Source organism: Patella vulgata, chromosome 1 (assembly GCF_932274485.2).
Source record: "Patella vulgata chromosome 1, xgPatVulg1.2, whole genome shotgun sequence".
Taxonomy (NCBI): domain Eukaryota; kingdom Metazoa; phylum Mollusca; class Gastropoda; family Patellidae; genus Patella; species Patella vulgata.
This window is the reverse complement of record NC_065879.2, coordinates 14,059,128-14,084,823: the sequence shown is the minus strand read 5'-3', so window position 1 is coordinate 14,084,823 and position 25,696 is coordinate 14,059,128. Positions and strand designations below refer to the sequence as shown.

General features: G+C 38.1%; 1 protein-coding gene across 2 annotated transcripts in view; it reads left to right on the top strand.

Moving 5' to 3' along the window:
- Positions 1–6,585: 6,585 nt before the first annotated feature.
- The window catches only part of LOC126829341 (acetylcholinesterase), a 37,451-nt gene continuing 18,340 nt past the window's right edge, over positions 6,586–25,696 (top strand). The window contains exon 1 of one of the 2 annotated variants that reach the window (XM_050559147.2): positions 6,586–7,735. The gene's annotated coding sequence lies outside the window, so the exon portion shown is untranslated. Of the gene's footprint in view, positions 7,736–20,059; positions 20,154–25,696 lie in introns of those variants that run through there. The other variant, XM_050559158.2, reaches the window with a different exon arrangement.

The following is a 25,696-nucleotide window of genomic DNA, read 5'->3' as shown; positions in this document are numbered from 1 at the left end:
ATTAAACTGTCTAGATTGAGTTTTATGTCTTTTAATCATCAAAGTACATTTTTGCAAATGACAAATAATTCATAAGCTTTAAAAGCAAATGTAACAAAAGGTACACTGTATTCAAATATAGCATTGTTATTATTATTATTATTTAATACATTTATATAGCGCATCTTTCACCAAAGTGTTCAGATGCGCTTAACAATAACAAAGTAAAATACAATTTATAATAAAATTAAGTTCCTAAAAATTCAATTTATAATAAAAAAAAAAAAAAAAAAAAAAAAAACAGTTCCTAAAAATAAAAAAGTAAGAAGAGAGAGACAATGTAAAAATGACATAATTTTTTTAAAACTACCCATAAAACAGTCAAATTTGTAAAATCAGTAAAAGGCCTGTTTGAATAAATGAGTTTTCAAGTGTGATTTGAATGTAATGATGGAAGGTGATTTCCGAATAAGATAAGGTAATTTATTCCAAATTAACGGTGCATAAAATGAAAAGGCCCTCTCGCCATAGGATGCTAGTCTGGCTCGAGGTTGTACTAACTGTATACAGAAAAAGATAAAATATCATATCCATGTAGTTTAGGATGTAACTTAACAAGACAAGAGTTTTCTTTTTTATAAATGAAATGAAATGAAATGGGCGTCAACATCCTACTGTTCTGCTCCTAAACTGGGCTAACGAAGACGGGCATACGCCATACAGTGTGCTATGAGGGATATTTTGCCCGGACAGCGGCACTGCAGCCTACTGTTATATCGAATTCCAACTGTCAAGGGATCTTTTAACTGCACGGCAATGTGTACACGGGACCTCGGTTTTTCGTCCCATCCGAACGACTAGACAGCTGTCCTTGTCAGGCCTCCGTCCTGCATTACTGATAAGGGGAAACCACGCCGGTAAATCTGGATGAACTTTCTCGGCCAACGCAGGGATCGAACACCCGACCTCCAGGCTAGCGAGCCAGCGTCTTACCCACTTAGCCACCGTGACACCCCCCCCCCCCTTAATCCTTAGAAGGGTGATCTCTAGATGAGACAACACTCTTTCGGATTCTTATAATATTTCTAGGGCGCATTTGGAATACTTTTACACGATTTACTTTATTCGTGTAAAAATATCTGTACGAATATTTATTTGTATATACATGCATATGTAGCCAAATCGTCTTCCTATGGACACTCAATAATCAGGTTTTCTTATATAAAGTTCATTCACAAATTAAAATTGCATCACACAACATTTCTTAAAAATCGCCACCGTCAAAATTTGAAATTCTAAATTGAATCGATAATGACACACGTTAAACACAGAGAGACCATTCTGTAAAATATCGAATTTTCTAATCTGACGAAAGAGGTTGAGTCCAAAAAGGTTTCTAGGTTCCAAGCAGACCAGGATAAATATATAATGATCTAATTATATACCGAAGATTAATGATGCTAAACAGATAAATGTAGATCAATTATCCAGTTGGTATTTCCTGGCCTGGATGCTATTTAGGGTAATAATGACACGCATAGATTTGTATCTCAATGCATTGTTGTGTATGTACATGCCATTGACACAATGTGTACATTCAAGCTTTGTCCGTTGCTTCGTTCAGCAGATCCTATAATCTTTCTCGGGTGCACGCCTTTGTCCGTTCTAACATTCATCGGATTCTTCAATTTTTCCCCGGCACACGCCTGTACAGAGTCTTCAAACTTTGTCCGTTATAACAGTGATCGGATTCTTTAAGCTCTGTTGAGTGGATTCTTGAAGCTTTTCCATTTCACTTTTGAGTGGATTCTTCAACCTTTGTACACCTTTGAGCGGACGCTTCAAGCTTTCTAGGTTGTACTCCTGATCAGGTTCTTCCTGGTGCACTTTCCCGCTTTGTTGGTTGTATCTTTAAGCGGATTTCTGAAGTTGTGTCATTTGTGCTGTTGGGGGGATTCGTCGGGATGCACTTCAAGACTTGCCAGTTTTGAGTCGATTCTTCAAGCTTTATTTGGTTGTACACCATTGATCAGGTTCTTTGGGGTAGACTTTCGGCTGTACCTTTCAGCGGACTCGTCAAGATGTGTCAGCTGTACATCTGCGAGGATTGTTCAAGCTTTGTCTCCTCTGTAATCTTTTAACGGATTCCTGGGCGTGAATTATCAAGCTTTCTCGTCTATACCTTTGAGTGGATTATTCAAGCTTTGTTTTTGTACGTCTTTGAGTGGATTCTTCGGTGTGCATTATCAAGCCGTGTTGGTCTACCGTTAAATGGATTCTCCGTGCTTTGGATGATGAACCAAGCTTTGTACAACTTTAAAGCTGTTGCGTACTTTATAGCATGTGTGCAAACTCAGACTCATAAACTGAATACAAACATGCGAGATGGCGCTAAATATTCTGAATTTAATATCAGTTACACTATGGCTGGATAATGTGAATGAAGAATTGAGGTATGTCTTGTTTCATTAGAGAATTAATATTGTTATTAACTCCTAAAAATCAACCACGCCCAAGATTTGCATACTATTTGCATACTACGTTCATCTACAAGCTTATTGAATCTTACACCCCGCCCCCTCCCACTTGCTGCCTCCCTGTGATGGGTGCACTGACGACATGGTCGGTTCCTGGTTCATAACATAGTACCCTCGTACCATCTACTAATGATATTGAAATTCTTAAATATTGGATATTTGGGTCCCAAACTTTCACGTCAAGATAAAATGAATTGGGTTTAACGCGCTACTGTTCTGCTCCGATCTGGGCTAATGAAGACGGACATACGCCATACAGTGTGCTATGAGGGAAATTTTGCCCGTACAGCGGCACTACGGCCCTACTCTTATATCGAATTCCAATTGTCAAGGGATCTTTTACGTGCACGCCAATGTGTACACGGGACCTCCGAACGACTAGACAACTGTCCTTGTCAGGCCCCCCCGTCCTGCATCACTGACAAGGGGGAACTACGCTAAAAAATCTGGTTGAACTTTTCGGCCAATGCAGAGATCGAACACCCGACCTCCAGGCTAGCGAGCCAGCGTCTTACCCACCGTGACTCCCATCAAGATAAAAACATCAATATTGAATTATTACTCGGGTTTTTAATTTCGAATTTTATGGAAAATATTGAGTTACAGGTTTGGTCCCTTTAACAAATTCAATAGAAAATTGAAAAGATTGGGGTCAATTGATAAATATTAACACCATTAATTTACCAATTCAAGGACGTATATATTGAAATAAGGATAATTGTCCTACGTTTCTGCAACAATTGGGCTAATAAAGACGGACATATGCCATGCAGCAGTGTGCTACCGAGGTGTTTTTGTCCGGACACGAATTCCAGGCGCCAATAGTTCATTTACGTATATGCCAATTAACTTGTACTCGGGACCTCGGTTTTCCATGATTAGACTAGATAACGTTCCTTGTCAGCATGACTCTCAAGGGCAACCAGACTGGCAATTCCCGAGAACTTCCTCGACCAACACTGGGCTGGAACCCGGTACCTCTTGTAAGTGAGACAACGCCCTACCCACTGAACCACAGCAGCACCAATATGCATTGCAAATAGCTTTTATTCTGTATCCCCCACTCCTCCCGCCGCAAACGGAAAAATCAACATTTAGGCGTATCTTTCATCAGCTAATGATCATCATAAATAGATCTTGTTTCAAAGCATCGATCACTCCCTCTCCACACTAATCAGTGCTAGTGTCTGACCTTGATTTGTACCTTCATTATGATGGTATGTAAATGTTCTATATACCACATGTACATTCAATCAACCTATCATTACTTACTATATACTATAGAACATGTATATATATATCTACCATTTCCACTATTAGTCTAATATACCCATATACCAAACAGATGTTCAATACATTAACCAGTTCGAACAAACTTTCAACTTTCAACTGTTAATGCCAGATTTCTAATTCACCAGTTTCACTGTTCAGTTAAATATTTGCTTTTGTAGGGTGATGATTTCAGTGATGTATCATATGTTTGTTAGTCGTTCAGATGGGACGGAAAACCGGAGTCCCGTTTGGCAGTTGAAATTCGAAATAGGAGTAGACCGTACTGCAGCTGTCTGGGCAAAATTTCCCTGGTTGTACACATCATTAGCCCGGTTGAAGCATAGGACCTTAAATCCCATTTCATTTCATATAATTCCGAAACCCACTGTCCATGTTAAGCTCCGGTTCGCATTTTCAATGATCTAAATTCTGCAAATATTAAATCAATATATGTATTTATATCCAGTAAACACTTCAAAATCCGTAATTCACTGGGAACTTTAAAACGGTTCTACCCTCTCCCCTTAATTATCTATCGCAGGTGTTGAGCACATTAAGCCCATGCTCTGTTAGTACATATACTATTTGACCCTCGAGTTATTTTACATGACTGACTCCGTGAATATGGCGCTCGGGTGACTCAGCGCGCTTCGCAGTGTTAGCCAAGGAAGTTTTTCGTGATTTTCCGGTCTGTTTTTCCTTGTCTAAAAGCACCACGTTTCGACAAGTATTCTCTAAGCGTTGTGCTTTTAGAATAAATTTAGTGATTGTTTCTCATAAAATAATGTTCTGTTAATTATTGCAAGTTAGTGAGACATATAATGCAGTAAGTTTTTGCAGCCTATTGCAAGTTAGTGAGACATAGTGTAGTAAGTTTTTCCAGACTATTGCAAGTTAGTGAGACATAGTGTAGTAAATTTTTCCAGACTATTGCAAGTTAGTGAGACATAGTGTAGTAAGTTTTTCCAGACTATTGCAAGTTAGTGAGACATAGTGTAGTAAATTTTTCCAGACTATTGCAAGTTAGTAAGACATAGTGTAGTAAATTTTTCCAGACTATTGCAAGTTAGTAAGACATAGTGTAGTAAGTTTTTGCAAGTTAGGGAGACATACTGTAGTAACATAGGTTTCTCCAGACAACTGCAAGTTATAGAGGAGAGAGAGAGAGGGAGATGGAATTTAACGTCCACTCGACACAAACCAGGTCATTTAAGGAGAGGGAATATGGTTCAATTTTATTTCAATAATTTGCTTGCGCATAAGGGCTTTTAGCAGTGGGAGGAAATCGGAGGACCTGGAGAAAACCCACGAGGTTGGACAGGCGACCCTCCTTGTCACGTACAAGCGGGAATCGAAACCACGCCAGTTTACTCAATGACAGACCTTGTGATGTCACGCGCAGAATACAACCATTTGGGCAAAAATTCTCTTATACTACACTATCAGCTCAGAATAGAGGACGTAAAACCCCAATTCATTGGATTTATTTTACAAATCAAATCATGACACTGGCTTGAATTGATAACGGACTGAGTAAATATTTACTATTTTTAAGAAACTTTTCAATATTTTGTGGTAAATCGGTATTTACAATAAAATGGTATCATAGGAATTAACAATATGTATCCCAACAGAAAAAAAAATCAGATGATTAATTTTAGGGTCTTCGATACCGTTTTGAACTACTATTATATTTGGTGATTTCTGAAATCGGGTTTTATTTAGGCGATATTAAAGCCTGATCATTAGGTGGTTGATTTTAAGGTTAATAGGTGAAGTCCTCGGTAAGAATTTGGGTTTAATTTAAGGCATTTGAACAACTTCCGTTTCGTGCTGATATTCCATGATTGGCCATAGCCAAAATGGAATTCGATTTGTTCAGGCGATGATCTTTAAAAGTAAGAATAGATGAATGATTTTAGGGTTAATTATAAGCGAGGTAATCGATACCGTAAGAATCGGTACCCGTAAGAATGGCTGTCTGATTTTGGGTTTAATTGGAGGCGTTTGAATGTCTGTTTCATTCTTGTTACAGTCATATTGTATGTATGGCGATAGTAAGAATAGATTGCTGATTTTAGGGTTAATAATCAGCGAAGAATTCTTTACGGTATGAGAATAGTTGTTTAATTTGGTGGTTTAATTTTAGGTATTTGAACTTCTAGTTCTTACTTGTTACATGTATAATGCATGTATAATGTACGCTGATTGCTGATTGTGTCGAGTTTGTTGTAAAGGTTATTCCTGGAGTTATATCAGGATTTGTCGATCTAAGACAACAATTATAGTATTACGTGTACGTATTGTTGATGGACGTAACAAACCGCCGTAACTATTGGTCCAGTATGTGATATGGACTTGGAGCATCGCCAAATATTAGCATTAGTACATAACGACTACAATCAACAAAATCTACGAATATGATTAATGGTTAATGTTCGTGTAAATAAACGCGGGGTTGTGGCGGATTAGATAAAAAGTAAACATCGTAATAGAAAACCGGAAAAATACAAAAGCATTAAGCTCCCCTCTCTATTTACCTGTGAGTATTTTTACTTACATGTATTATTTTTACCTGTGTTTTATTGGCAGAGGTCTCTATTCACGCACTATCGCACGCACGCGCGTTCTTTTGTGATGAGGGGCCATAAATACGCGCGAACGTCATGTGCTAAAAATAAGAGTAACAAAGTTGTATTAAGTTTCGCACCTTGGTTTATTTTCAAGAAGTCATCGTGTTAGAACTGACTAAATACTAGGTGAAGAAAAACGATTTGTATATATCTTATAGTAATGATAAAATCAACCCGAATTCTGTTACAGCAAAACTGGCCGTAGTTACCATACATACATAATTCGTCTTGGTGAATTAGCTAGAACAGAGGTCATGCCCCCGAAGTCTCTCAACATCCGTCATCTTAGCGGAAAAATCGAAGGAGTGCGGCATGCGATCTATTCTTTTCATTGATGCCCCCCGTTCATGAAAAAGAATTGGAGATATCGGCGTATTGGTTTTCGAGGACTCGTTGAATGCATACCGGAATAGATGTACTTTGCTATATGAAAGAAAAGAAGGAATAACTCAGGATCTAGTGAATAAGAGATTAGCCCTGGTCTATGATATATGAGGTGTCGTCAGCGTTATTATTGATGGACTCCGAGTGCATTTATACGGGAATGTTGCCGATTTCTATTGATGACTCTTGTCAAGAAATACTCGCTGTTTCGTTTCGAAGGTAACATCTTGTCGCCGTTTCAATAAATGTTTTATTCTCTGCAGCTGTTTCAGCGGTCGGTCATACATATTTTCATATCTTTTTTCATTAATGCTGATCTCTACTGTGTGATGGACTTATATAGTAATTGATATTTGTTGACGAAGATAAAATCGAATTTGGGAGATCGATACTTATTCGATTGTAGAAACTCAATATTTTGTTTTGTGTTTTTTGTTTGAGAATACAGTGGTATAATTTCATTTTATCTAATTAATGTGATGGAAATTGTAAAAGATAAACAAAGGAAATTGAATTCAGATGGTTTTTGTTGCATCCTAAAACCTGCACATTAAACAACATACAACAAAATTAGTTCTTAAAAAATTATAGTTCATGCTGAGTACATCGTCTTATCTTGGAATCCCTGTGGATAACCCACAAGAAACTCAAATACACAGGAACCTATTTATCGATGTTTTGAATCAGTGATATTTCGGTAAACTAGTGCTCGGGGGATCAAAACAACTCAATAGGTTTGTTTGGTTCTGAGGCGTGGAGTAATCTGTGAAGAGTTTGAAAGATGTTGATGCCATTTGGACTAGGTGTATCCGATTGAATGTTTGAGACGGGTATTTCGGTGTTTATGTATTTATGGGGTTTACCGAGTGGATTTTAAGAAATATGATTAACACCACTTAATGAAAGCTAAATATATACATATGTATAAAGGTGAGTATGGTTTAATGGTATATAGAAACCGGAAATAGACAATAAGTAACCCATTATCTTGACAGGTGTAGCATGTGTGCATTTAAAGGGACTCGTCAATAAAAATAAATACTCAATAATTACAAGAAAATGAACTTAAACTGTCAATATGTTGCTTATCGGAAAATATAAATAATCAGTAAATTTGCGTTTTTAAAGGGACTAATTAAAATAGAATAAATACCTACTAATTACATGTAAGAAAATGAACTTGAGCATTCAATATAACATTTGTCTTGATTTGTTGCTTATCGGAAAATATAATCAATTTTTGATCCAAATAAATTTGAGTTTGAAAGGTGGGGGGGGGGCAATCGGAATAAAATAACTACTCAGTAATTACAAGACAATAAATTGGGGCCTGACTGTAGGATATTTATAATTGACGACGTGGAATTATTTAGTGATAATATGTATCTACAATATTTTATATGGATTCGGTCGATGTTGATAATGTTAGAGTAGCCCCAAACTTTCGAAAGCATATAATAATATGGTGTTTATCAAACATATCCAGTTTACATACTATGTTTAAATTGTGTTTACCACATTTTGATAAAACTCCGTTCATAGTTTTTTTCTAAGATTTATAATTATTACTCTTCAGTGATAGTTCAGATATCCATTTTGTGTGAAATAAACACTGAAAATAAGTACTTTGAATTATCAATTATATAATTTTGTTCTTGGTGTTCTGCTTATCGTAAACCATAATTATGAAATTATGATAAAACAATAAATGATATGCATCATTGTTTTTAATTCCATAACTGCTTGCAACTTCCTGAAAGCTATTGTTCTGTTATATACGCCATGTTCAGAATATCTTCTTTTCTTTCATTTTTATTGGAGTATTTTAAATGAGATATTAATCATTTCTAATTATGCAAGAGCTAAACCTGCCTATTGCAGGTCTTTCTTTAGACCTGAAAAGTTATCTAAATTATTAATTAGATATTAATTAACTTATCCAGATCATAATCAACTCTCGATGTCATCGCTAGCCTGCGATGTTTATTGGATTAGGTTCCGATTTGCTGTTCGAATTCCATTCATAATTTAATCATGAGATGGATAATCGAGACTATGTTTTTTATCGTACAGACTTTAGTAATGATGATCGAGAATAGGCCGAAAATTCAAACGCTAAAATCTCCGTTAAGAGTGGATCAAATAGACTGAAATTTTCAGCAAATTCCCTTTAGATAATCTAGTTTTTAACTATTATAGTGAGAACCAACAGCTTTTTTATCTTATCTCCCATAATGTATCTTTAAATATTATTATTACCCGAAATATCTGAAATTTCAAAATGGCCCTTAACTGATCCACAGCCTTGATTCACGATTATACCGGCGCACTCTCTTTAAAGGGGGATTAGACCCTCTTTATACATAACTTGCAATTATCTAAGAAATACTTAATATATCCCCTTTTTACAAAGCTTGAAATTATCTAAGAAATAGCTGATTTATGCCTTTTATACAAAACTTGAAATTATCTAAGAAATAGCTGATTTACGCCATTTATACGAAAATTAAAATTATCTAAGAAATACCTGACCTATCCCCTTTTATACAACCCCTGAAATTATGCAAGACATAGCTAATCAGCCCCCTTTATACAAAACTTGAAATTATCAACGAAATAAATGATCTCTCGTATACACAACTTGAAATCTAAGAAATAATTCTATTGATCTATCCGCATTATACATAACTTGAAATTATATTAGAAGTTTCGGTTATTCATTTCTAAGTTAAATTGGTAAATGGTGATTGTCTTTTAATCCGTACAAAACCACGACCATCCGATGTTTTAGTGAGTTGTATATGCATGAATGCATGGGCTTGTCGTGTGAATAAATGTATAATGAATAATTGATATAGCATTTGATGCCAAAAGAAAGATTTGCAATAGGCAGATTTAGCTCTTACATAATAGAAGTTATTTTATGTTGAAAGGTAGCTGAGTAAACAAGGTTCATCAATCTCCCTGGCTGAATAACTAACTATTAATTGAAATTACTAAACTTTTACTGCATTGAAATTTTTGATGTTTTATGGTAGATGTTCATAATTTAGCGCGTGTCCAGGGAGCGGTGGATCGGCGAGGGGGTAGGGGGCATTTGTTTCTCTCACAAGCAATTTAATGACGTCGAACAAAAGAGCATGCGAAGCATTGCCGCCGTTTTAGCCTCACTCCATTCTAATCCTATACATGTGTGCATTTAAAGGAGACAAGCCTTTAACTAAGTATCATCCACAGTCGTCGACATTGCAAACAGGACTTAATGGTCAACTTAAATCAACATTGTTGTTGTTATCTCACCGTGAAAAGATGGACTTCTGATATCCAAGACAAACTGAAAATTTTAAAATTGGCAAACGCATCTTGTGCCAGAATGCTTTCGAGCCCAATTTGTAATGAAGGGACTCGATGAACGAGGCTCACCATATCCCACTGGAGAATACTACCGGTATAAACTGGAATAACCAGCGCCAAAGATTGCCATTCAATTCGGACTCTTCGCGTATTTCGCCGAACATATAACTGGTTAGAATTACAGTAAAAACAGAAACGTCTGAATGTAAATCAGTTTATTACATTATTATATGCATTGCGACCCATTTGTGTCCATTTCTAGGTGCCAAAGTATAGAGGTTTGACGTTTTTAAATAAGCAGAAGTCCTATATCAGAGCTTTGGATTTTATATAATTCTCGGGTATTCCCCCAGACCTCGCGCCAAACTTCATCTTTACTCCATCTTGGACCCACAGCTGCTTAAATTCATGAACATGCCCCCGAAAATGGTCAGCATGTCACACCTGGGGCTATTGCTGTCATGTTGTGCGGGTGGAACCAAAAACAGAGATCCATTGTATGTAAAAGACCACTTGATATTTGGAATTTGATGATATCCGGGCAAAACTGACCTCATGGAACACCACATGGCGTATGTCCGTCTTTATTATCCCTGTTGTTCTTGAAGAGTAGGACGTTAAACCCCGTTTCATTCCGTATTATCGTGTTAGGAACAAGTTGAAACTAGATCGACATTTGATTGGGTATGATGTTTAGTCTCAACCACATTGATCAGTGTGATACAATTATATTTAACGGTAACTGAGGGGTGGGGGGGGCAGGATATTCTAGATATTATTGATAATAAGCATCGCCTTTAAAGAGGCGGTTAACGACATGGTAATGCAACAATATGATTAAAGTACAGATCTATATTTCGTTTCGTTTCGTTTTTTTATACTTTCGATGGCCTACACTACACGAAGATCTGACAAGTTATAGCGATAGGTCACGTCAGGGGTCAAAAGACCGACTTTTGACCTATGACGTCAGACATTTGATTAAGCAATCAGCATTGATGTTACTAGTGGATTACCCACAGTTCCGGGCAAAAAAGGTCAAACACTCGATTCGACAGACCATTTGATTGGCTGACCCCTCATTTCAAGCAGAACACGAGTTAAATAACAAGTCTTCCAGATCCAAGTGTAGTAAAGACAAGTAAAACGAAATTTTGAACTATAAAAACGAAACGAAATGGGATCTGTGTTTTAACCAGATTGGGAAATGCAAATATAGCTGCTATATATTATTACTTGGTCACTGCCCATTATTGGGAAGCGGGGTTCAGTGACCGAATGCTTTACCTCGTGAGCATTTGATCATAAGGTCTGTAATTGAGTCAAGTGGAGTGGTTTCGATTCCCCTCTTATACGTGACAAGAAGTAGGGTCGCCTATCCAACCTCATTGGTTTTCTCCGGGTCCACATGTTTCCTCCCACTGCTAAAGACCCCTTCAAAATGACCTAGTTTGTGTCGAGTGAACGTTAAACCCCATCTTTCTCTTTAATTGCGAGAGCTAACACTTCTTTTCGCAGTTAGATTACTGAAGATTCTTACAGTAACGATGCGCATTTGCAGTGTTCGCTAATTAAATATCAAATTTCTGACGGCTTAATCCAAGCTAATATGTACTTAGACTGATTATTTAATATTAGATAGTCCCAAGGCTTGGATTCAGTCGGAGTTTTATATAAAAAATAGCATTCATTTTTGTTGCCCACAACAAAATGGCAGTGCGCTTATTACACATATATTCATGTTGCATTATCTATTTTTAAAATATAACGAGAACAGCCAGCTCTTTTTTCTAAATCTTACATAATGTCCCTTTAAATAAAAGTATATTTTTCGATTGATATATCATTGAGGAAATATCTATTTTGTTTAGGTTAAAAATTACCTTTGATAAGTAATAAGAATGTTACTATATATTGTCGAAATGAGATCTACCTTCGTGTTAAAATCACGTTAAAGATGATCGTTGTAGAAAGCATATTCCATATTGTAAAAAGTTCCGCTCTAAACCCAAAATAAAAATCTATTTCAAATGACTTCAAAACACATGGGCCTCAGCGTCCTAATCACTGAGTCACCGCGGCCCCGGGTTCAAATATAAATATAAAATTAATGTAATATCACCTATAACCAGCGAATCGTGTTAGTATCTCAGACGTTTGTTTAGGTTGTTGAACCTTATAGCCAAGTAACAAGGAAGTGTTTATTATATTTATGGAAAGTATTCTCTATATTTAGATACTATCAATATTTATATTCACATTTATCATATATAACTTATATTTGCCAATGTTCAACTTCCTATGTCTATATATTTGTATAAACTTTCTATGAATAAATAGCCCAAGATTAATTTAGAACGTAGCAATATTTAGAAATATCTAAATCAGGATCCAAGAAAGTTTGCTGGTTGCCAGTAATCTGCTAACACGGAAAGGGTGGGGTCCTGTCATTGTGTCAACTGTTTTGGTTCTGATCCCATTTCGTACAGATCTCTCTCACTCTCTCTCTCTCTCTCCCTTGGGAGCCACGGGGGCTAAGCGGGTAAGACTCTGGCTTTCTAGCCTGGAGGTCGCGTGTTCGATCCCTGCATTGGTCGAGAAAGTTTATCGTAATTTTCCGACGTAGTTTCCCATTGTCAGTGGTGCAGGACGGAGGGTCTGCCAAGGACAGCTGCCTAGTCATTCGGATGGGACGAAAAACCGAGGCCCCGTGTATATATTTTCGTGCACGTAAAATATATCTTGGCAGTTGGAATTCGATATAAGAGTAGGCCATAGTGCCGCTACCCGGGTAAAATTTCCTTCACAGCACACTGTATGGCGTATGCCCGTCTTCATTTGCCCAGCATAGGAACATAACAGTGGGATGTTAAACCCCATTTCATTTCATTTCTCTCTCTCTCTCTCTCTCTCTCTCTCTCTACATTTAAGTCGGGTCGTCTTCATATTGAACACAACCGTACCTTCTTATTTCAAAATGTAATTAATTTGATACTGAATGTAGTTTGATTTGGCATTGCGCGTATTATTGCAAGATACAGGTTACGCGTGAAACAGGTTTGAGGCGTGATAGTAATGTAAATATCACAAGATGACTGTGTGTACATCCATCCTAGAAATATTTCTATCTCATTTACCACCCATTTTCTATACCGGTGCCAAGAGCATGTACCTTGATAGGAGGTGAGGGTCTCACAAATGAAATCGGTTTAACGTCCTAGTTTTTTACACCAGCCGCTTTACTTAAGGAGGAGGGGGACCTGGCCAGGAATAGGGTCAACACGTTGATTTTGACGCTTGGTCGCAAATTGAAAGACTGCAAAATCGCATTATCATATACAGCAACTCGACGACAAATAGGTGGATACGCCGGTGTTCGGGCAATATTTTAGTCATGGCACACCACATGCTTGTCTTCATTAGCACCGATGATAGAAAAGGGAAATGAAATGAAATGGGGTTTAACCAGCCCCCCCCCCCTTGCAAAAACCCTAGATATACAGTGTCCGTCAATTTTACAACACACCTGAGAAGACTTCCCGCCCTAGGTTTAACGTCCTACTGTTCTGCTCCGACTGGTCTTATGAAGATGTATACGCCATACAGTGTGCTATGAGGGGAATTTTGCCCGGACAGCGGCGCTACAGTTTACTCGTATCTCGAATTCGAATTGCCAAGGGTTCTTTAACATACATGTCAAAGTGTACACGGGACCTCGGTTTTTTCTTACCATCCGAACGACTATACGTTGTCCCTTGCCAGACCCTCTGTGCTGCACCAATAACAAGAAGGAACCACGCCGGAAAAACCTGATGAACTATTTCGGCCAACGCAGGGATCGAACACGGGACTTATAGAAAACTGCGACGGTAAACCCCATTATATTCATTCATTCCTATATTCGATCATATTGACCAACAGCCCGCGATCCACCCGTGTGTATGTTGGCGTCCCCAACGTACATAAAAGTAGAATGCTAAACCCCATTTAATTTCATTTTGACAAGTGTTAATTGACAGCTATTTCAACATCACTAGTGCTAAAAACAAGAGAACCATGATGGCTGAAAATAGAATAAACGGTTGTGTCGTTCTCGTATTTTTAGCTAAACACTGATCTCTAGATAACACTCTGTTTATATATATATTATGTTTTCTTTGTCAGTTTTTTCACGTCATAGCAAAAAAATTCCGTAACGAGAATGATGTATACATACGTGAACAAAGCGTGTATGATATTTGCACGTGACATTGTTTATCCACTCGTTAGCCCCGCCATCTTTTTATCGATACCTCATTTTATTGTTGTAGAGGTTTCAAGCTGAATCAACTATTTACATATTGTCTTTATTTACAAACACGGAATATCATCTGTATCTCCACTTATCAACGATGTCTTCTGTCGGTTTAACACGTTAGGTATGATAATGACGTTATAACAATATGTGTATACGTATACACAATAATAATCATACAGCTTGGGTGGTAAAGATACATTGAATCTTTTATTTCTAAAACAAGCAAACAGCTGAACCCCCCCTTGAGACAGATTACTGGTATCGCAAATATTCCAGCATGCCAAATTTTCCGCCTAATCTGTTTGAAATAAATTAGCACCCATGTTTGATCATTACAAGAACTTGGTCGTACTTGTTCTTATAGATCGCTCAGTGGGTAAGATGTTGGCTCGCTAACCTTGAGGACCCGTGTTCGCCCCAGGTTTTGACCGAGAACGTTCATGTGGATTTTCCAGCATGCCCCCCCCCCCCGTCAGTGGTGCAGGACGGCGGGTCTGGAAGGGACAACGTGTTGTCGTTCGAATCGGACAAAAAACAGAGGTCCCGTTATACATTGACGTGCACGTAAAAGAACCCTTGGCAGTTGGAATTCGATATCGCCGCTGGCAAAATTTCCCCCATAGCACAGTGTATGGCGTATATCATGTCCGTCTTCATTAGCCCAGTCGGAGCAGAACAATAGAACGTTAGACCCCATTTAATTTTATTTCTTACGTAGATGAGACCGATTGTTGGGGGATGATACCGGTCATCTATCGGAAATGCTTGGTTATGGTTTGGGTTGTTATCATACTATACTTAGACTGTCTGTCTACAATTAACTCAACTGTAGCATGGTTTCGATTCCCCGCTTGTACGTGACAAGTGGTAGGGCCGCCTGTCCAACCTCGTGGGTTTTCTCAGGGTCTTCAAGAAACCTACGCGCAAGCGAATCATTCAAATAAAATTGAACCATATGTTAGTCCCGCAATGACCTAGTTTTTGTCAAGTGGGTGAACGTTAGACCCTATTTTCTCTCTCTCTCTCGTTCTGCAGAAAAGTAAGGCGTTAAACCCTTCTCCATTTCTAGGTTAAAAGTAACACAATATGGAAGATTTCATAGAATGTGTTGAATAGTCGACGAGTAAAGAGAAGGCAGTATGAAAGTAACATTCTTCTTCCAAGGTTAAAGGCAAAGAAAGAAAGAAATATTTCCTTCCTATTTCTTACCTATACCGATGTCTAAACACATTAAAAGGTCTAAGTTTAGACTAATAGGAAGGTTGAATAGTTGCCCGACATTTCTGCAAATTCTGTGAACGAACATAGAATTTTAGGAATATTTGCATACATTCCGGGTTGTGGAAGCGGATTTATTTTTAGGTTTTAGATGTTGTTTCTGCCGACGACAACTAGGACAACAACTACAAATATAGTGTACAAATGAGAGTGAGAGAGAGAGAGAGGGAGAGAGAGAGAGAGAGAGAGAGGGGGGGTTAAAGTCCACTTAGCATACTGAAAGTTAGTAGGATAGTGTAGTAAGTTTTCCAGACTATTGCAAGTTAGTTAGGGAATCGAAACCACGCCACTTAATCATTCGGCCACCCCCACCCCCGCACCCTCCCCGCTCCCGAACGAATCAGAAGTCGAGAGCTAATTGGCGTTAACACATTGGCGGTCACGTAACAGAACCCTTGACCGTTGGAATTCGATGACAAATAGACGACATATCCGTCTTTACTTCATTAGCCAGCTTGCATCAGAAAAGTAGGATGTTAAACCCCATTTGATTTTATTTGGTTAAATTACATCAATATACTAGTACAATATTTGATGGAATGATTCAACCAATATCATTCGGACGTTAAATAAAGCTATTTCGCACACACACCAATATGATGTCAGCCGGAAGGATCCATACAAATCATAAAAAGCCATATCTTTCCAAAATCATATAATTTAATTCCTTGTTCTGATTTCATACCTAGATACGATAACAATTATCTCGCTGGATTCCATTTTTTAATATCTGCATTTTATGTTGTATGACGTCAACACTCTGTGTTGTGTATAGTACAATAATGGCGGACTACAGAACGTGAAATCGTTCTTAGTGACCTATGATTGTAACTGTGAATAACTTCCCTTTGGCAGATCGCACATGAAAACAAGATGAACGATCAACATGATATCGTTTACTAGTTTAACGAAACATTTGGTTATTGATACTCGCTAAACCCCAGCACCTGGCCTCCATTCATTATCATCCTCGACTGGGAGTTATCGTTCTTGCTCATTCAACATGATGGTACATGACTGCCCCCGGATCCATTCACTTGATTAGATATTTGTTGTTTATTTCTTGCAATGTCTGTGTAGTTTTTCTTGTCCGCAGGTTTGTCTTGTCGGGTTTGTTTTGCATGTGGTGTGGTCCTTACTGTCGTATAACGAAATGAAATAAAATGAAATAAACACTAGTTTATTGCACCGACGGCGGTGTCGTATACAGAATCAGAGGCTAACAAGGGCGGTGTCGTAAACAGTATCAGTGAGAGAGAGAGAGAGAGAGAGAGAGATAGAGAGGAGGAGGGGGTTAACGTCCACTCGAAACAAACTAGGTCATTTCGGGACTAACACATGGTTCAATTTTTATTTCAATAATTCGCTTACGCGTAGGGATCTTTAGCAGTGGGAGGAAACCGGAGGACTCGAAGAAACCCCACGAGGTTGGACAGACGACCCTACTCCTTGTCACATACAACCGGGGATTAGAAACCCCGCCAGTTGACTCAATGACAGACTGTATGATACAGCGCGCACGTGCTAACCATTCGGCCATCCAACCCCCATACAGTATCAGTGATTGGACAATTTCATATTGTCTAATATAAATATGACGTTATTACGTTCAGTTTGTTGAAAACTATCAATATCTTTCTGGATTGCTTTAGCTACATTGAGTGGGGTATGTTTACTCGAGGATTATGACGCGGATTCACTAGACTATTCAGGAGGTCCCGGGTTTGATACCGGTGTTCGATGGCAAAGAAAGTTCCTCAACATTTTCCAGACTGCTTTCTGGTCAGTGGTGCAGGACGGACGAAAGGCGTCTATCGGGCGAAAACTCTAGGTCTAACTATGTACTCGTTGGAGTGTTTGATGAACCCTTGGCCGGGAAACATAGGCGTAGGAGCCGGGGTTGTGGTGGGGGAGCTGTCCCCCAGGTTCTCGGTGAACCGTCCATTTTTTCGGGCAATGTATTACCGTTTTTCGGGCACAACCATCAGAGAATGAGACCATATATTATAGAAATATAACTGTATAATTGTAAAAAGATATCTCTCGCGGTTTATGTTTAGCCTCCCCGCCCCCTCCACGGATATGTGTATGTGTCTATGTCTTTGCAATGTATCAATAGATATTATTGTTGGTCTTACAGTGTATCAATGAAGATACGCGTTTGTATGTTTATCAGTGGAAGTTAATGTTTTTCTGTATGGTGTATCGGTGGAAGTTAGCGTTTGTATGTGTAGTGTGTATACATAGAGGTTAGCGTTTGTATGTGTATTGTGTATACCTAGAGGTTAGCGTTTGTGTGTGTATTGTGTATACATAGAGGTTAACGTTTGTATGTGTATTGTATCTATATAGAGGTTAGAGTTTATGTGTTTAGTGTATCCATGGAGGTTAGCGTGTTCATGTGTGGTGTACCAATGGAGGTTTGTGTTTGTCTGTGTATCAATAGGGGTTGGTGTTTATCTGTGTATCAACGAAAGTTAGCGTTTGTTTGTATATCAATGGAGGTTTGTGTTTGTGTGGTGTATCTATGGATGCTGTGGATCTATGGATATTATGCGGGATAGTGAGGATGGGTACACGCATGTTATAAGGAAGTTTCCATGTTTGGTGTATCTATAGAGGCTAGCGAGGATGGTTACGAGTTATTTGAAGTTACTCAAGTTATAAGGAAGTTGCTCTGTAAAATAATATGACTGAATGATTACACTTTTACTACATATGATTAGGGCGTATTTAGACAAACATAAAACTTGTTATATATATCCTATCACGATTGTTGTTTTACATATAAAAGTTGAAACAGTGCATTACTCAAAGTTTACGGCCATATTTATTTGTAGTTGGGTATACAAAGGTAAATCAGTGCCTGCTTTTCTTACTTCGTTCCACTGGGCAGGGACACAAAGTAGCGATTAGTATATACAGTATGAGCGGTATGCAACAACAGGGTTACATTTTAAATCCACGTGTCTTTAACTTATAAGCTGTATTTCTATTCTGCCGAGAATACAAAATTTGTCCCTTGTCAGTGATGCAGGACGGAGGGCTTGGTAAGGACAGCTGTCTAGTCGTTCGGATTGGACGAAAAACCGCGGCCCCGTGTGCACATTGGCGTGAACATAAAAGATCCCTTGACAGTTGGAATTCGATATAAGAGTAGACCGTAGTGCGGCTGTCCGGACAAAATTTCCCTCATAGCACACTGTATGGCGTATGCCCGTCTCCATTAGCCCAGTTCGGAACAAACAGTAGGACGTTAAACCCCATTTCATTTCATTTCATTTACAAAATTTCTATGAATGTGTAGGATCGATCGACTGTTTAATAGAATTGTTTACGGGTGTCGTGATTTGATCTGTTACCCGGTTTCTTCCGCATAGAACTCGAGTGGTTACGTATTTATTTGGTTCACCATTTTCATTTTTTTCGAAATGCGAATGACGCATAACGGCTTTAAGTACGCCATTTCTACTAATAACCTCAATTCTTTGATTTCGTTATGAAAAATTAAAACACATGTAAATGGGTTAGTATTAAGGTTATTTTCGGGGTTTCCCCCGGTTTTTATAACTTTATTGTATGAATGGTTAATTGCTTTTTTCGTGAGACGGTTAGGTAACCAAATAGTTGGTGAGTGGTCTAATGAATGCGCTTTAGAACATAAGGTCTGTGATTGAGTCCAGTGGCGTGGTTTTGATTCCCAGGTTGTAGAGTCGCCTTCCTTCATCGGGGGTTTTCTCCCGGTCCTCCGATTTCCCTCCACTGTTAAACAAATTGAACTACATGTTAGTCTCGAAATGACATAGTTTGTATCGAGTGGACGTTTAGCCCCATTTCTCGCCTTTTTTCGTGTTTTTATAACTGTATAGTACATGAGACTGGAAACAGCTGAAGAAATATGGTATATTGTGATGACAGACAAACGATATCTTATTACATCTGATATATTTTTTACCAACCTGTAATAACAACGGAAGTGGGACCGCACCACGTATAACACTTATAATAAAAGTAATCGTATTATTATAGTGTTGTAGTTCCAAACAAGTGGAGCCGCTCATAGCACAAAATAAACTAGAAATCCAGGCGAAAAAAAAACGCGTAGGAGACAAACAAATCACGGTCATTGTATGTCTTAAAAGAATCATAAAATAATGTTGATGGATCCTTGGGTAAACTGTCGAATATTCAGGTCCGTAACTATTAAAATACATGGATAATAGAAGTGCTTTATGTCCACCTGGACAATCGAGACAATTGTATATTAGAAACTGCAAGTAGACAACCAAAATAAAAACCAAGACAAACATCCGGAAACTAAGACATCGCTGATCAACATTAGCCTTAGTCGTGTCATATGTTTGTCATTTATCGTTGAGGGAACAGGAGACCCCATGGTAAGCCTAGCGTATTAAACCCGTGAGTACAATTTTAGTTACTTTGCCCTAAAGATCTAAATCTTGGCCCCGTTTTAGAAAGAATGTGTAAACCGCCGTACACGTAAATTTAACACGACGTGTATGCAACATACGAGCTCGCACTGATCCGCAGTGAATATTCGTTTGGCCGCTACAATCACTGATAAGGATGACATCGATGCGACTTAATGACTACAAAATATTAACTTTTTTCTTTCGACAAATTAAATTCTGAAACATTTTTTTCATTTATTAGAAAAATAAATAAAGTCGTTTGAATTGTTTGTAGGTAAAAATCATTTCATATTTAGTGTAAATGGGTATTAAAATAAGTAAAATTCACCATTTTGCCCGAATCCGTGACGTCTTATGAAAACAATGCACGCGCTATTGAGCCAATGATGGACGCCGCGTGATGTGACGTCACGTGTCGAAACAGTCATCTGTAAAAGAGATATTAAAAAATCTCTGTGAAACAGATTGATACGAGCTACGTACGCTTTGTGAACACGGGCCCCTGGTAACTGTTACTACTATGTTAAGGAGTCATGCACTACCTTCTTTCCGCGTGACCGAGTTCCAATACATAAGCACAGGTGTATGATTAAATACTAAAAGTACAAAATGTCCCGGTCACCAGTCAAGGAAAACAATCCATGCTCTAGTATGCGTTAAAACAAAAGGCGCAAAATCTAATTGCGAAGTGATAACAGATGTTCCATAAATGGTATTTTCATGTGTACGAGTTTACTATTTTGCATACAGAAATGAGATGAAATTGGGTTTAACGTTCAACTTATTTGCTCCGACTGGGCTAATGAAGACGGGCATACGCCATACAGTGTGCTATTAGGGAAACTTTGCCCGGACATGGAATTCCAACTGCCAAGGGATCTTTTAGGTGCATACCAAGGTGTACACGGGACCTCGGTCCTGCACCACTGACAAGGAGGTACCATGTCGGAAAATCCCGATGAAATTTTTGGCCGACGCAGGCATCGAACACGGGACCTCCAGGTTAGCGAGCCAATCTCTTACCCACTGGGCCACCGCGGCTCTCATTTTCTGCATTCAGAAAATTAGTTTTGTGTCAACCGGGATAATGAAGGCGAGTGTGCGCCATGATGTGTTTTATGAAAGTAAATTTTGTTACGCTTCTTCGAATTTCAGATACCTGGGTTATTTACGTGTACGCCAATGTCTACGTCAGAACACGAGTCTCTATCCCATCCGCATGACTACACACGTTACCTTGTAACGCCCTCCACCCTGCACACTGGCGAAGGGTGCTCAAGCTGGACAACTCCGCTCAACTTGCTCTGCCAAAACCGGGATCGAACCTGCGTGATATGAAAACGTGCATAGTTGTTCGAATGAGACGAAGCAAGGAGCTTCACACGCCCAATCATTGGCGTGTACGTAAATGTGTAAACGCATCTCTGTAGTGCTATCGGACTTCTTTTCTTGTTGTGTTTGTTTCTTCGTGATCGTAATAACACTACAGCATCAATGGTTTTACAACTATTTTGCTAAGCTGTAATGACTTTGAAGGTTCCTCATTCTCAATAATAATGGCTGCTTAGAATATCTGAATGAGCTCTGATCCATCTCGCTCTAAACCCTAATTTATACCCCCTAATTTCTGCCTTGACGTTAATTTCCATCCCAAATATTGAATAAACCTCTTTATTTCACACGACTAAAGGGGTGGACATTACCTTATTTGGTCTACCAACAATAGGTCAATTAACAGCCAGAATTTGATGGATATCTTGACAATGGTTATGATTTTACCAAAATATCAATGTTTTTATGTATAACTATATATTCACCTTCATTAAGTACGTGTGATTTGACTTTTTAGACAGAGTGAAGCAACAATTTTGAGAATGTTTAGTTTTAAAAGTATCAGTATAAATGTCATAGAATTTAAACGTTATACGTTATTGAATTAACTTTCTCTTTCGGTGTGACAAGCATTATAACATTTTGAACATTTTCGCCCACTCTCGCCCACAGTCCCAAAATAATTTATAAATTTTAAGAGTTTAAGTGTCAGTATTCTTTATATTCTCAAGTAATACCTATTGTTTATCACTCTATAAAGTCACTTAATTAAAGTGACAATAACACGCTTGCTGGCTTGACAGCTCCAGAAAATAAATAATAGCCTTATTCTAAGTATTAGATGTTTAAGTGTCCTACCTGTTGTGTAAATTATCCATTACATCCTATTTTACTTGTCCAGAGGGTTTGAAAATATTTTTAAATCCAAGTCATATTTGAAAAGGTTTACGTTAGGCTTTTCAAATCATTTAGTTGAATTTTTCCAATTTTTTAAATTAGATGTGTTAAGATGAAATTTGTATCATCAATTAATTGGAATATTGTTAAATAGTACAATTTGTTGACTAGAATAAGGATTGGGACATATTATTCAGTTACAACAAGAGTGGTATTGAGCCTTTAAAACATACGTTATTTTAGCTGATTTAAGAATTAGAGTTTTCACGCGGTGTATTTGAAATGAAATGAAATGAAATGGGGTTTAACGTCCTACTGTTCTGCTCCTATACTGGGCTAATGAAGACGGGCATACGCCATACAGTGTGCTATGAGGGAAATTTTGCCCGGGCAGCGGCACTATCGCCTACTCTTATATCGAATTCCAACTGCCAAGGGGTCTTTTACGTGCATTCTAATGTATACACAGGACCTCGGTTTTTCGTCTCATCCGAAGGACTAGACAGCTGTCCTTGTCAGGCCCTCCGTTCTGCACCACTGACAAGGGGAAACCACGTCGGAAAATCAGGATCGGTGTATTTGATAAATATGGAGGTTCAATATGTTTGTAGATGACCTTACTATATATAATGTAACATGTTTAAGCCCATGCAAAGACTGTATTTGAGTTAGGTTTGTATTTTATCAGTTAATGAAATAAAATTGAACTATATGTTAGTACCGAAATAACCTAGTTTTTGTCGAGTGGACGTTTAACTCTCTCTCTCTCTCTCCCTATCTCTCTCTCTCTCTCTCTGTTCAGTTCATTTTTTGGCAAGCATATTTATATTGTATCCCCATTTAATTCGCTAGTTGTATCTCTTTGACCATCTGTAAAAACGAAAAGAAAATTTGGCAGCTCTTTTGTGAGTAAATGATTGTTTATTACTCACGTTCGTTGATTCTGTAGGTGTGTTCAGGTATAACCGTACATTTCAATAGCCAAAGTTGATAGATTTTATTCAAGAAGTCAAATAGTGGGAATGTGAAATGAATTACAGAAAATCTACCAATATAAATACCAGAGATGATTAGGAACTTTCTGGCGGCACTTTCTGGCAAGTATCTGACATTACTCCTTGATATTGGAGTATTCTAAGGGGGATGAGTGCCCGAATGGAGTGCTTTAACGCGTTAGATCATAAAGTCTGTCAATGATTCAAATGGCGTTTTTTCGATTGTTCCGCTTGTACGTGACAAGGAGTAAGGTCGCCTGTCCCACCTCGTGGGTTTTCTCCGGGTCCTCCGGTTTCCTTCCACAGCTAAGGACCCTTACGCGCCATGAAATGTAATGGGGTTTAACGTCCCACTTTCTTTACCAAATGAAGACGGGCATACCCATGGCAGTGGTGTTTGCCTCTACTCTTCTTCCAAATTTCAAAAGTTACTTTATACACAAAAACTCCTTATGTTTTGGTTTTAGAAACAAAATAAAAATTATGATGAATTTAGAATTTTTCGGTATGTGTCATGGTGTCTGTTTTTACGTACTAGATGAACTATTAACTTGACTAAGGCTAATATTTTCATATTCCACTTTTGTTCTTACGAAATGGGATCTCTGAATTAGATATATACATAGCAAAGTTAAATTATATCACAAAAGAGTAGATCGGGCCCGACTATGCTGAGGGGGGTGGGGGGGCAGGACGCTGCTAAGGGACATAACTAGTTAATAACTTACGATATGTCTCAAATTCCCGCGCGGCACCCATCGCTGGTAAGATCCTTAAGCCGTTACCAGTCCATGAAATGACAATGCACGGCTGGAGAGGGCACAGCTATGTAGACTACGGAAGCCAACAAAATATACCCGGCTCTTTCTCTAAATGTTCACCCAAATAAAAAATATGTTGGTTTTGGAAGACAAGGTAGTAGTTTATATTCTTATATTATTAATATGAAAAAAAAAAACATGTTGGTTGTAGAATACAGTGTAGAAGTAATATACTTATGAACAAACCCGTTGGTTTTAGAAGACAGAGTAGTAGACAAGGTAGTGGCTTAAATTCTTAATGATATAATAAAGCCAAGTTGAAATTTGGAAAACTGAATAGAAGCTAATATTGAAAATATTTTTTTAAAAAAGAACCTAGTGGTTTTGTTTCGGTATTGTTCATATATTTCACACGTAATGAAAATGTGTTTTTACTAAATAACAGTATGGTTCGTGTGGATTTATGAAGTCTTTGAGTTAAATTGAAGCTTTGTGGTTTCTAACATAATATTTACTAACCACGGGGGAACCCACAGCTAATCAATCTTCATAAGATTAATGTGAAAATAAAACGTGCCCTATGTATTTTATCCTTGATTGTTTATCATTGTGTATGGTCGGTCTAGATTGTTCCGCCATTCACAGAAAACACAAAGAACGGGGCGAGCTTCACAGACGCAAAAACTATCGTATTTCTGAAAGTAGGCGGCCGTTTCAATCAGCTATCTTACGTTTTTTCATGCTGTTTGGGTTTTAGTTCCAATTTAACCACGTTTCTTATGATCTGAAATTATCCGCGTGGCACGAAATGTTATAGACTGTGAATACCACTGAGCCTGGGGATGTTGTTAAAACGTGTTTTACGTTGATTAAATACAATTGATAAAATGATAATTAATGTTGATTAGTGTGATAAAATACATGCGCTTTCTATTCAATAGAACTACGACGTCATATCCAATATGGCTATAATCACAAGACCGATTTCCTGCTATACACCATAGGAGTTAGACCCCATGAATGTATAAATAACTGGCAGATAGGAAGTCAATACTATCGAGTCCGAAAATGATGACGTCATTAATTCTGTTCGGTTGGTCTTGCAATGGTTTTGTTCAACGCGAAATGAAATCCTACTCTAATAGATTTTGTTGTTGTTCTTAGTGTTTAACGTCCGCTTCCACCGAGGGTGATATCGCAGACAAGTTACTTTCATTTTTATTATTTTGACGCACTGGAGGAAACTGGAGTATTCGGAGTAAACCCACTGAGAAGGCGCCTCTATCTCCAACAACATAAGCTCGCACCAAAGATTGAAACTACGACCGCAAGCCAGAGGCGACCGACTAGCTAGCTAGAACCCGAGGCGCAACTGATTTATGCTAAAATTTCTAAAGGAAAATATAAAGTATTCTATACTTTTCTAGTGATTTCAGTAGTAAATTCTATAGTTATCCTTTTGTCATTAATCAAGTTGTGTTAACAGACTGCACAGTTGTCCCATTGTCTTCCCTTTCTTGTTAATACTAACTTCTATGAAGTTG